Source organism: Amblyomma mixtum, chromosome 2 (genome assembly GCF_055824585.1).
Source record: "Amblyomma mixtum isolate Tamu chromosome 2, ASM5582458v1, whole genome shotgun sequence".
NCBI classification, from domain to species: Eukaryota; Metazoa; Arthropoda; class Arachnida; order Ixodida; family Ixodidae; genus Amblyomma; species Amblyomma mixtum.
Genome location: NC_143013.1, coordinates 109058379 through 109070856, shown reverse-complemented (window position 1 = coordinate 109070856; position 12478 = coordinate 109058379). Strand labels below are relative to the sequence as shown.

The 12478-nt window shown below is 54.0% G+C and overlaps 1 protein-coding gene across 3 annotated transcripts in view; it reads left to right on the top strand.

Moving 5' to 3' along the window:
• The window catches only part of LOC149360527 (uncharacterized), a 343557-nt gene that overhangs the window by 139316 nt on the left and 191763 nt on the right, over positions 1-12478 (top strand). Inside the window, exon 3 of one of the 3 annotated variants that reach the window (XM_089572380.1) lies at positions 1-12478. This exon is cut by the window's left edge and continues 62272 nt beyond it. The exons of the other annotated variants lie outside the window; for them this stretch is intronic. The gene's annotated coding sequence lies outside the window, so the exon portion shown is untranslated. 3 annotated transcript variants of the gene reach the window in all.

The following is a 12478-nucleotide window of genomic DNA, read 5'->3' as shown; positions in this document are numbered from 1 at the left end:
AGAGGGGGACGTACAACGGTCGACGTTTTTAATCGCCCAGACCAGAGCCAGATCGAGCACGCCTCACGCGAACGCGACCGCTTCGTCCTCGTCACAGCTTAGTGCGCAGGTAGCTCGAGCCAGGTCCGTGGCAATATTGTTATGGGGGGTTAGCCCAGCAGCAGACGGGACAGGCCGCAGTCAGAAGGCACACCAAACCAAATCACCCCAGCACTAACTGCCACGTCCTCGTCGTCGTCAACAGGCCGAGCGTCCAAACAACGTCGTCGTCGTATCGCGACTATGCATCGTAACACTACCCCCCCCCTTCCTCCGCCGGGCAGAAGAAAGCACAGTCCCTGGGCGTCCTATGGTGGTAGGTTTGAATGGTAGGGCTTAAGACGGGCAACGTGCACGAGCTCTGTGGAGGAGGCCGCGCAAGGGGTGTGAGGGTGCAGGGGCGTGATTTCGTAGGTCACACTGCTCAGTTGCCTCAAGACGCGGGAAGGATCCACGTAACGAGGCAGCAACTTCTCACACAGGCCCACACGACGCACAGGGAGCCAAAGGAGTAACAGGGAGTCAGCGTCATGATGATGAAGGTCGTAGCGTCGTTTTTGAGCGAGTTGTGAAGCGTCGAGACGATCTCGAGCGATTTGGCGGGCGGCGTCAGCACGGGCAATGGCGTCACAAGCGTAACTGCTGGTAGAAGGGTCGTGAGGCAGGAGGCTGTCAAAGGGTAGCACCGGAGCGCGGCCCAAGAGCAGGTAGAAGGAGGAGTAGCTGATGGTATCATGGCGTGTGGAATTGTAGGCAATGTCACGAAAGGTAAAGTGACGTCCTAGTCACGATGGTTGTCTGAGACATACATAGCACGTTCGTCAGGGTGCGGTTAAGGCGCTCAGAAAGGCCGTTGGTCTGAGGATGGGTAGGCCGTCGTGAACTTGTGGCGCGTATAGCATGAGCGCAGAAGGTCGTGTACCACTTTAGAAAGAAAGCAGGGGCCGCGATCCGTAGGCAGTTGACAAGGAGAGTCATGAAGTAGGACGTCATGGAGAAGAAAGTCAGCGACATCGGAGGCACAGCTGGTAGGGATAGCGCGTGTGATAGCGTACCAGGTAGTGTAATCGGTCGCAACGGCAATCCACTTGTTCCCGGAAGTTGATGTGGAGAATGAACCAAGCAGGTCAAGACCAACACAGAAAAATGGGTCAGTCGGGATGTCGATGGGCTGGCCACGGGGTGGAAGTGGGGGCGTTTTCCGGCGCTGACATTGATCGCAAGCAGCAGCATAGCCGCGGACAGAACGGTAAAGGCCAGGCCAGAAGAACTGCCTGCGCACGCTGTCGTAAGTGCGTGACACGCCGAGCTGCCCTGCAGTAGGAACGTCATGAAGTTGGGCAAATACTGTAGAGCGATGTTTGGCAAACAGGCCGACGCAGACGGAAGGCCAGAATTGAGGCCCACGTTCGCAAACTCCTGGCGATCGACGGCCTGTATCAGCGCAATCGTAAGGTCGGCCGGCTGATGGACGAACGTGACGGCAGCCATAGCTTCCAGTTCTCTGCGTACAATTCTGGTTAAATTGGTGGGATGCGATGGCTGTTGCAGTGTTGGCAGGTCTTCGCTTTGCTGGAGGTTGTCGCCGCCGTGTTTGGAAGGCGGTCAAAACGAGTAGCAATACGGCGTTGTTTTGTGTTGTGTATCAGTCGGACGCCAGGCTTTGATGGACATGTGATCTGCCGACGACTGCTTGCGTGGCTGATAAGCGATACATGAAAATGCAGTGTTTAAAACATGCGCATGCGCTATCAGTACACCACATTTTGCCAGCTCGAATCTCCGGCATACCTGGAGGACGGAGTTGACCGTTGCACAATCTTTGCACAAAAGAAGGTTCAATGCGCCATCAGCGATCCCCTTCAGGATGTGGCCCACCTTGTCGGCCTTTGACATGGCGCTGTCTACTTTTCGGCACAGAGCGAAGACGTCCTGGATGTACGAGAGGTATGACTTCGTAGACGACTTAGCTCGAGAAGCAGCGTCTTTTTTAGCACCCAGCTTGCGTCCAATTGGCTTGCCAAATAAGTTCCTAAGGTTTTGTTTGCAGTTGTCCCAGGAGGTGAGGTGTTCCTCATGCATCTCAAACCAGACACGCGCCGTGCCCGCCAGGTAGAAAATAACGTTATCAAGCATGAGCGTCCTCGTCGTCGTCAACTGCCGAGCGTCCAAACAACGTCTTCGTCGCATCGCGGCTATGCACCGTAACAATAAAAAGGCCCTTTACTTTCTACTTATCATGCACCTAGTTACTTGCATAGACTTTAGTGCAAGCGTCCTTTTTTGAGCCGGAGTTTACCTCCTGAATCTTTAAGAAACGCGGCAGGTCGTTGATTATTCTATCAGCTATGTGCCGTGTCGCTGTGTTGCGGTTCGGACAGAAGCAGGTTTTTTTTTTCGTTCGCCTTTTTCGTTTTGTGTTCTTTCATAAGCATTCGCGCTGCAGCTAACTCGTTTGGAAAGTCAAGTGTTAACTTGCGTGAACAGCACCGCACCAGATCGGAATGTCGCACACTACGTACGCCCTCCTGGCATCCTACACGAGTCTCCTTTTTCTTTAGTCAGCTTTCTTCTTCTGATGAGAACAGTAAAATTTCACAGGTTCTTCTTTCCTTCTTGCACCAGAGGTGCCCCGCCAGAGACGGTTTGTTCCAACTGGAAGGCTGAAGCTTGATCTCTGCACCAGGGGTGCCCCGTCAGAGACGCTCTCGTGATGAGTTGAGACGCAAGGGTAAGACGAATACTTGCAGTTTTATATACAGCTATTTACATTGCATACAAGTTCAGGCACTCGAGACGGCAAAGAGATACACAACAAAAAAAGCGGATCTGGCTAACACTAGGGGAGGCCCCTACTCGGCGTAGCCGAAGATGCGTAGCATCTCACCTTAGCTCAGAACCGTTTTTCTGGCGCTGGAGCCCGGTTTTAAAGACCTCAAGGCCCGGCCCACATTTGGTAGCACCCAATCATTCTACACTCTTCATATGATTGGCTAATCGAGAGCATGGCCAGCCCTCCAACTATCGTAGGGTAAATCAAGCTCTCCACCACAAAATAAAAATAAAAACAAACACAAATACACATTCCTGCCAGCACGTGCGCGAATCGGCACCGCGGGGCGGGGGGGGGGGACACCCGTAGTTCCCGGCGCGTTTGCGAGCGGTCGCGTTCCAAGAAAGGAGGCGCTTCGCTTTTAGCGCCCCCAGCAGCGTTCCGATGACACCGCGTACACTACCGATCCCTTACACGCCCTTCCCAAGATTCTACAAAGGGCTGAAATGCCACTTTTAGAATTACAACAAAGAAGGGATCGGTACGGGTCACAAAACCACCCTGTGGGTGACACACCGCCGCTACACCAGCACTGGCACCAACAAAAGCAAAATGCACACGGGAACCAACACAACATTACGCAAAATGCTTACGGGCGCCAAGAAAACATAAGCAAAATGCACTCACACACAGTGGCATGCCTGCGTGCGCCATAACACGGCGTCCAAGTTGGTGGGTTGCACCCAGTTCACTTGCATTCACACCCGCGTCCTGCTCTCCATCGAGCACACACACACATCGACACTCGCAACTGGAGCGTTCTCTAACACTCGTACGATGTCTTTAAGTGGCCACGTGAGCCTCCTTAGTCGCACCGAGTGTCCCTGTGTGCGGTCGAGCCACCACGTGTCTCAATCGACACGATCAACGCCCAGCTGCCACTCGGCTCATTAGGCTGGTGCCACAGCGGGGCGATAACTAAAAAGTTGCTGCCCTCCAGGATCGAAAACATCCTGATCTTCTATGGGTCCAAAACCTGGACCATGCGACGCCCCTAAGGGCAAGCTCTCGTCGGCGCGCCAGTAAGGACCGCGTGCTACGTAAGGAGCATAGCCCCTGTCCAGTGTAATCATATCAGTGCGGCCTCTTCTGCCACACGGGATTTGGCGTACTGCAGCACGGAACGTACTGCTCCACGCGTTGACTTTCAACGTGAAGGCCACGCACCTGCCTCCAATTGCTCTGCCGCGCTTGGAGCCATTTGTCCCGTTCCTGCCCGGGCAAACTTTGACGTTGCCGTTCCCTGCTTTATAGGCATTTGCCGGCTTCGTGGACTCTGTGCTGAGATGGCGCTAAGCGGGTCGACAGAAAGTGTACTTTATCTGCAACGAGCGGGAAAATAATTTGGCCCCACCGTTCTTTCGGCACTTCATATGCATTTAGGGCGGTCTCCGCTGCCTCGAACCACACTGGCACTTCTGCGTCGCTTGGAAATTTTGGCAGTATTCCCGCAAGCAATTTTGAGTAATGCCTTAGCTCGCTGTGGCTAGCATGCCTCTCAGCGACCTTGGAGTCCTCTCCAGCGCTTCCTCGCTGTCTCAGCTGAGCAAGCTCAAGTTCCAGCTTTGCCAGCTGACACTTCTTCTCTAACACCAGCAGGTCGTCCTGCACTTTTCCATTTCTTTCCTCGACCCGTGGCATCTCCGGCGTCTCCCCCTCGCTCCTCTCGTTTCCGACGACCACCGTGTCATCTGCGTCGCCCATCTCCCTTGCTTTCTGCTTATCGGGGTTTAAATGGGCGAAGCGCGTATCCATGCCACCCACCCAAGCTTAACTGGACAGCAATGCTCACGCCAGCACGAAGCAAGAAGAGACTCACCCTTTGATGCCGATGGCGTCACGCCCGTTGCTGTCGTCTCGCTTGTTCCTGGTGGTGGTCCAGTTGCTGCTCTCTTTTCCGGCCGGCTGCATTGCGTCGCTGGTCCGCTGCCGTGGCCCTTGCCGCTGTCTCTCCGCAGGTCCTTTTTCGAACGCTGCTGTTGCCTGACCGTCGCCTTTCTCCCTGCGTTCAATCTTCTTCCTGCGCCGCCTTCCGATGGCCGCAGGATCCTCGTCGACTGCGCCAGTAAAGTTTCACAGGTTCGTCTCCTTTCCTTCTTGCACCAGAGGTGCCCCGCCAGAGACGGTTTGTTCCAACTGGAAGGGTGAAGCTTGATCTCTGCACCAAGGGTGCCCCATCAGAGACGCTCTCGTGATGAGTTGAGACGCAGGGGTAAGGCAAATACTTGCAGTTTTATATACAGCTATTTACATTGCATACAAGTTCAGGCACTCGAGACGGCAAAGAGATACACAACAAAAAAAAAGTTGATCTGGCTAACACTAGGGGAGGCCCCTACTCGGTGTAGCCGAAGATGCGTAGCATCTCACCTTAGCTCAGAACTCATTTTCTGGCGCTGGAGCCCGGTTTTAAAGACCTTCCTATTCGTACTCTATTTCTTGGCTCCAAACGCGCTAATGTGTACGGCAGGAAATAAAACGACGCTAAGGACAAAAAACTGCGCTTGTCATTACTGTTGGCTTCGGATCATCTAGAAAAGAAAAAATATAGTTTTTGAAAAAGGGATGGCTCCCTTTCGAGAAGGGAATACGATCGAGTCGTCTCTTCCGTCCGCCAAGCTTCCCCACTTTCAAGCCCGGCCCACATTTAGTAGCACCCAATCATTCTACACTCTTCATATGATTGGCTAATCGAGAGCACACACCGCCGCCAGCCCTCCAGCTCCCGTAGGGCAAAACGCCCTTTCCACAAACACAAACGCACGGTCGTGCCAGGACGTGCGGAGTCGAACATTCTCTCCGCCACAAAATAAAATAAAAACAAACACAAATATACATTCGTGCCAGCACTTGCGTGAACCGGTACCGCGGGGTGGGGGGGACACCCGTAATTCCCGGCGCTTTCGCGAGCGGTCGCGTTCCGAAAAAAGAGACGCTTCGCTTTGAGGGAGAATTACTGGTTCCGAAGGCCCCGCGTACACTACCGATCCGTTACAAGAACAGTTGATTTGTTTGCATAATATAGCACAATTGTCCACAATTTTGTTGCCATGTGCCTCGTTGCGAGACTATGGCCTTAAATCAGCAGCCACCCTTTTGTCCTTCTGCTGCAAAAACGACTCAAGCACATGGTGACGGCTGTGGCCAATTTTCTAACCTTTATAATCGCACAATTTGATAGCATTTTTTATGTTCACCGCTCGTACACCCCTCATGATCCAATACTTGTCCAAGCACCGGCCAACGGTATCCCCATTGGCATACCAGGTGAGGGGCGCCCCACCCTTTCTAAACAAAAAAAAACGATTGGAACCGGTACCGGTACTTCACCGAAGGAATCGGTTTCACCTGCGAAATCTTAAATTTCTTTCACTTTCTGATAGTGCACGATGTTGAGAAAAATGCTCCAGTGACCGCATAACCAGTGTTCGTGATGAAACAGTGGCTAGAGACCAACCTAGGCGAGGAATATGAAGGAAAAAAACGGACCTCGGGAGATATCCTTGTAGAGGTGAAGTCCAGGAAGCAGTCGCGCAATAGAAACTTGCTGACCTTGAAATTACAGTGACACCTCACAGAAGCCATAACAGCGTTCAGGGAATAATTTATGACCGGTTGCTAATTGCAGAGAATGACAACGAGCTCCGCGAGAACTTGCGACACCAAGGCGTTGTTACATCCCTTCACCGCATCACTGTAAGATGCAAAGGAGAAGAAAGAAAAACACGTCACATCGCCCTAACATTCGGCAGCACTCGCTTGCCTGAGTCCGGACTGCACTCATCAAGTGCCCAGTGCGCCCATACATCCCTAACCCTAGGAGACTTTTCGAATGCCAAACGTAGGGCCATGGCAGCAAGACATGTAGAGCAAGGAGACCTGTGCCAAATGTGTCGAAAGCGAGCATGACAGAGAGAGGTGCCAAGCAACTCATAAATTTGTGCAAACTGCACAGTTCCACACACAGCCTACTCGCGAAACTTTCAAGTCTTCAAAAAAAAGGTAAATAAATAATCGATCTGAAAGTACGCGAAAATATATCCTACACTGAGGCACGAGAAAGTTCCATCCTGGTTATATGTTGATGCCGCACGCCGGGGATCCGAGTGATGTCTGGTGACAGTGGGATCACAGTACACCATTCTTGAGTGCCTGCCTCTTCCCCCACCCGTACTGCACTCCGATGCCGGCCCAACTGGCATCCCAGAGGTGCACCTGGCAGGGGCCTCTGGGACACCAAAGTTAGCGGCAGTGTAAATACACCGCACCACACCACTCCAACTTCAGATCACTGCCCAGGCAGGGCCATCCACATCTCTTGACAGGTGCAGCGATGACTGCCCTGTCATCTCGAAAGAAAGGCTCGCTGGCATCTGAACCGGCAGACCACACGGCTTCCGCCCACCGGGAGAAGCCACAAATCCGTACCCCCTAGGGTTGCCTGCGAAAATCCAGCACCTCCTGCGAGGCGATCGATATAAACAGCAGCCTGCCTCCGCAGCAGCGGTGGCGCAACTCGCTTGAACAGAAAGAGATCAGACATACCAATCACGGGCCCCAAAAAAACCGGGAGCATAGGTTTGTAAATGCTCAAAAGGCATCAGCTAATGGAGTGGAACTGACGAGGCATGTTAAAAATCTACAGTGACATAAAAGATATTGCTGCGTGGCGGCTAGAAACAGCAGAGGTAATCTGCTAGGGAAAGGATCGACAGCTTGGGATAGTCGCACAGCACACAAGCGCACACCTTAGCGTCGTCTTCGTTTCAAAAACACTTCGTTGTACTGCCAGCGTCTGTATCAAGACCCCCCTCTCGCCGAAAGCACCGTCCCGGTGCGCACTGCACCGGCTACGGAGACGGCGAGTGGTAAGGTTAAGGTTTGAGGCGGGACAACATGCATAATGTCGGTACGGGGTGCAGCTGCCGAGGACGGTGGATGTAGCGGGGTGATCTCGGGCGTCCCCGCGGTCACTAGACGTAAGACCCGATAAGGGCCTGTATATCGCGGGAGCAGTTTTTCACACAGGTTCACACGGCGGGAAGGGACCCAGAGCGACACAAGGGAGTCAGGAGAGTACGGCGTTTCCAGAACGGTATAGACCTGGCCAAAAGAAGCGGCGCCGCACGCTGTCGTACGTCCGGGAGTCTCCAAAATGTCCGACGAGGCGTAGACGTCTTTCTTTGTGACGGTATTCAGGTGGCGGTAATCGACGCAGAATCACTAGGTTTTATCTTTCTTTTCAACGAGCACGACAGGGGACGCCCAAGAACTACTCGAAGGCTCGATGATGTTGCGGGCCAACATCTTGTTCATCTCTGCCTTAATAACACGGCGCTCAGAAAGAGAGACCCTATAGTGCCGTCTGTGAAAAGGGTGGGCCTCGCCGGTGCTAATGCGGTGGCTTACAACAGAGGTTTGATCCAAAGGACGGTCCCCAAAGTAAAAAATATCGGTGTAGGAGGACAAGAGGCTGTGAAGAGCTTTAGAATTAGCTTGTGGCGGGAGACGAGCAAACTCAGTGTGGATTGATCGTAAGGTGAAGTGGTGCAGTCGTCATAGCATAGGGACTCATCCAATCGAAGAAGGCCTGAGGAACAGTCTATAAGAGCTGAATGGGTGGTTAAAAAGTCAAGGCCAAGGATCAAGTCCTGAGGGCACCAGGTCAGGACGGTGAACAGAACGGGTATATCACGTCCGGCAATCCTGACCTTCGCAGTACACATTGCAGTCACAGCAGCGGCGCTCCCATCGGCACCGCGAACCGTGAACATGGCGGCGGGCGTTAACTTTCTTGAGACGGCGATGCAAAGAAGAGCTCAGGACAGATACTTGGGTGGCAGTATCAATGAGGGCGAGGACCGGGACACCATCCACGAGAACATTCAAGAGATTACGTTGGGAAGCGGGGGTCAAGAGAGGATTTGCAGGCCGGGTCAATGATGTAGCGTCACCTCCGTGGGCTTCATCGGCAGTTTTCCGAGAAGTGGCGGGGGGGGGGGGGGAAGAAGGGTTGTGGCGAGTGTAAGGAGAACAGGTGGTGGTGGTGGTGAAAAACATTTATGGGCAATCAAATTTTTAAAGAAAGATGATTGGGGTAGGACCCTATTGGCCCTTTCCCTTACAATACTAGGTGGAGCCCCTATTCCGGTGCCCCATTGGCAAGCAACGCCGCCCGCGTCCGTTGAACCAAGGCCTTTTGGCTCTTTAGGTCCTGACAGCCGAGCAGGGCCGCCTCCCAGTCCTCTCTGGTGGGGTTGGGGGGGATAGATGGGTTTGATTGGCACGCCCAAACCATGTGAAAGGTGTCAGCCACCTCTCCACAGAACTGGCACGTGCCATCAAAGGATGTATTGAAATGTTTAAGGAACGCCGGGCACAGGAAGTGTCAATAAGAATTTTGATGAGGAAGCGCTCGTCAGCGCGATCCAGACCCTTACAAGGGGCCGGGTAGCGCCGGTGCTCCTCCTTGTAGTAATCGGAGCGGCGGGCTAATGGGGAAGGTGAGCGGCCGGATCTGCGAGCTTGCGGAGCGGGCTCCTCACGCAGTGGATCGGTACGTGGTGAGTTTGTCGCCGCCACCTCGCCCCTACTCCTTCGTCGACCGCTGCAGCGACTACGGCCCGCGGTGCTAGACGCGTGAGCAGGTAAAACAGATCGGCCGATGATCAGGCATACGCCATTCGTCAGGATTGGGGTAGCGCTACCGAGACAAGAAGCTGCGACTGGAAGTGGCAGCAGCACTGACTCGAGGGCCCGGGCTGGCATGAACTTTGTCCACGACACGAGCAGAAGGGACGGCCATGTTCCCAGCCTCCTGGCGAACGACGTCCTGGATGAGTGCCGAGGTGTTGTCTGGCAGTTGCAGAGAAGAAACAGCAGGCGTCATCGCCTCCAGTTCGCTGCGCACGATGCGGGTTGTTAGCCGGGTCGGAAGGCTGCTGCAGTGTTCGCACGTCATCACATGAGGAGCTAGCAGCAGTGGTCGGCAGACGGTCCAAACGGTGAGAAATGTGCCGGTGTTTGGCTTCCTCGAAACGAAGGCATACCTCAAGAACAGAAGCGACTGTAGAACAGCCTTTGCAGAGAAGTAGATTAAAGGCATCGTCGGCAATGCCTTTCAGTATGTGGCCGGCTCTTTCTACCTGGGACATGTTTTTAGCACCTTTGCGGCACAAGGTCATCCGGTATGTAGACTATGTAAGGCTCGGAAGAAGTTTCGGCGCGCGACGCGAGAGCCTTCTGTGCGGCGAGTTGGCGGCCGATGGGTTTCCCGCCGAGATCGCGGAGCTTCTGCTTACAGATTTCCCATGAGGTCAAGTCATCTTCGTGGGTTTCGAACCACACTCTCGCAGTGCCGGTCAGGTAAAATATCACATTAGCGAGCATCATCATCACACCGCACCTGTTGTGCGTGCTGACGCGTTCGTAAAGGGCCAGCCAGCCGAACATCAACGTCGTCTGTCCCGCAGAACGTGCCCGGTTTGCAGTGCTGGCCCACGACGCGGCTAGCGTTGCTGACGGAGAGGGAGATGGAGCGGATTCGGCAGACATGGTGGCGAGACGGCGGCCACGGCGGAGAGCCAGCTTGGGGTCGGGAATCGAATTTAGCAACTTCCACCAAATGTTACGAGGTGGCAAGCCTAGGAAAAGGACAACATGATGACAGATGATAGTATGGTTTAATGGCTGCGGGCCTAGCGCGAGCGCTCCGTCCCACGCCATTGCCCTCTTTTTCGTCTTCGTAGCATGACCCTGGTCCTCCGAGCGATCGTCCAGATCGATTGCTTGAATTCTGAATGGTGAGGTGGCAATGACCATGATCTGAAAGGATAGAAGAAGATGCAAGGCTTGCAACCAAGATGAACGAGATGACCTGATGAACGATTGTCCCTGGAGCTTCAGGTCCAGCTGTCGTTCGCCCACAGCTGAAGAGCAAGTTTTGAGGACCCGGCACACAGCTTGGGCGGCGGTGCCGTCTTGGTTCGGGTCGTCGTCGGGTCATACTGCGTCTGGTCCTGGTCGTGGTGTCTTGTGGTCGGGGCTGGGGACGGGGCGGGGGAAAGCGGCTGGTCAGTTCTGGTCAGTTCAAGCTTTTGTTGAGCCGGCGGCAGAGTCCAGGTACTATCGGCCAACGACGACGGCGAGCAGAAGGCGGAGATGCTCCAGGGACCAGGATGACGGTGACGAACCCGAACCTCCACCAAATGCTACGTGGCGGCTAGAAACAGCAGAGGTAATCTGCTAGGGAAAGGATCGACGGCTTGGGTAGTCGCACGGCATACAAGCGCATACCTCAGCGTTGTATTCGTTTCAAAAACACTTCGTCATCTTCCCAGCGTCCGTAGCAATATTTTAGCTTTATACTCCCTGGTTGCTTTGTGTCTCCGGGGGACAAACAGAATGAAATAAGGTGTCTGCAGCTACGCCATAGTCGTTAAAGCGTGAATCGTCTGTGTTCAGCGCGCACCATGTCCCGTTTCGTCGAGAACGTGACCAGTGCTTCGTGCAAGTCAATGACAACGCCGTTCGTCTGCAGAAACACGAGACCGAGGATCAAGTCCTTCGAACACTCACGGAGGACTACAAATTCGCCGACGTCCTCAAACAATATCGACACAAGCTGTGCACAGATGACCCCCAGCAGTGCGAAATGTAGGTCCCAACCGCTGCGTCAAAACTTTCTTCACTTATAGAGCAAGGGTCAAATGACGGAATAATCGGCGCCAGTATCCAGCAAAGCGGTCACGTCGACTCCATCAATTGCAACGCAAAAATTGGAGGTAGCGCGTCGATTACTGTCCCTACTCGCTCCCAGATAAATATCGCGGCGTGGTAGTGGCGTAGGAGGATTTTCACAGGTCCCGACATCAGCGGCCTTGCCGCCAGAGGCCGCTTGAACACTTTTCCCGGCGTGCACTGGGAGAACGGCTTCCGGAATAACCTGCGGCTTGACGAGGGCTTGTAGAACGGTAGCGCCTCGGCGACGGGGATTGAGCCTCCCGATAAGCCTGACGTGAAGTGGTTCTGGCGTGACGACAGGTGAGATGCCATCTCATGTAGTTGTTCCCCGTTCTGTGTGCACGGCTCGTCGGTGCGAAACCACGCAGGCCCAGGCGGCGGTATGGGCACGCCCTATAGAGGTGACTCGCCTCGCCACAGTGATAGCAGAGGGTATGACGATCCGCGGCACACCACACACCTCTTTCGAGAGCGCCGGTAAGCAGACGGAGCGTGGCCACGAGGGGAGTTCGGCGGGAGCACTGCTGGAGTCGCGGCATTGACATCGTACGCAGAGGCGTGACGGAAGACGGACGCATACGTGGCCCTTCCATCAAGCCGGAAAGGAACCTCAGAAATTTGCGCTGTTGCGCTGCCAGGCACATCTCTTCCTGGATGACTTAAGCACTTAGTGGCAGGAAAGACGGCGTATCAGACGGCATCCGGAACTTCAGTTCCTTTCTGACGCAAGCAAGATGACGCAGCACTTCTGCTTCCTCAATTTCTGAGCTGTATCAGTATATATCATTTTGAAGGTAATGGTGACACAAAAAATACACGTGGAGCTTTCAGATAGCTGGATTTCTATTTTAATGGCCGGCGCAG